Here is a 1424-nt window from a genome sequence, read left to right as displayed (position 1 = left end):
TCTGTGCTGCCCAGTCCCGAAGGGACTGCCGCTCAGACACTATACTTTTCCACCCACCCACCCCAAAAAATTAGAGGGAACACTGGTCATAAGTGAGAAAAACTGGCATAAATATATCTTTTTTAAAAAAAAAATTGTAATTTTTTAAAAAACATAACAACCCAAAAACAATAGACAAATATTTACAAAGTACAAAAATAAAACAACAATAACAAAACAATGTTACAAATAACAATCAATGTATAATTTACATCATCATGAGAGGAGGGTAAATAAAACTTCTTCTGTTATTAATTGTCTTGATATATTCTGGCAAATACAACTGGTATCCACTATTAATCATGTTGGCTGTCCATATTTTCTCTATAATACATTATTTTCTAGCCGCCTTGTGTGTACTCTTTGTTAAATATTTAGCTTCCTAAAGATCTTTATTTTTTATATTTGTATTGCACACATATCATACCCAGTTTGTTATACCAAAAAAAAAACCCTAAACCAATTATTATTATCATATTTTAATTTGAACTTTCTCTTCTTCTCTTAAACCAGTCGTAGAAATAATAATAATAATAATAATAATAATAATAATAATAATAATAAAGGGAATCTTCTTTATTTCTTAATTTAAGTGTTAATGCGTCTGTCTCTGCACAGTCCATGATTTTTTTAAAGATCAGTGAGTCATCTGGTAGATTAGGTTGCTTCCAACATTGAGCCACCGCCATTCTGGCTGCTGTCAGTATATGTATCATTAAATAATACTTATCTTTGTCTAATTTCTGATCTATAATTCCTAAATTCCTCAAATCACTATATATCAATAGCCTAGGTCAGTGATTGGTGAACCTTTTTTTCCTCAAGCGCTGAAAAAGCGTATGTACACACTATTGCGCCTGCGCAAGTGCCCACAGCAGTGAAGGGCTACCAAAATTTTTACTACCACACTGTGGGCGTGGCTTATGCATTTTCTTTCAACATCTTTCAGAGCAAATTGGGTGCTCTGGGGTGGAGCTCCATTTTCGTTTCCCCACTGCATTCCCCGCATCCGGGCAGTAGCCCACTCCTGGCCCACACCCATGTCCAGTCAACAAAGCAGTGGAAGTGATGTGCCAGTGTCTGGAGACTGTTGGGGTCTGGATGGGTGTCAACAGACTCAAACTCAACCCTGATAAGACGGAGTGGCTGTGGGTTTTGCCTCCCAAGGACAATTCCATCCATCCGTCCATCACCCTGGGGGGAATTACTGACCCCCTCAGAGAGGGTCCGCAACTTGGGCGTCCTCGAACCACAGCTCACATTAGAGAAACATCTTTCGGTTGTGGCGAGGGGGGCGTTTGCCCAAGTTTACCTGGTGCACCAGTTGCGGCCCTATTTGGACCGGGAGTCACTGCTCACAGTCACTCATGCCCTCATCACCTCGA

The sequence above is a fragment of the Erythrolamprus reginae genome, chromosome 4, assembly GCF_031021105.1.
Source record: "Erythrolamprus reginae isolate rEryReg1 chromosome 4, rEryReg1.hap1, whole genome shotgun sequence".
NCBI lineage: Eukaryota > Metazoa > Chordata > Lepidosauria > Squamata > Dipsadidae > Erythrolamprus > Erythrolamprus reginae.
This window is presented reverse-complemented; position numbering follows the sequence as displayed.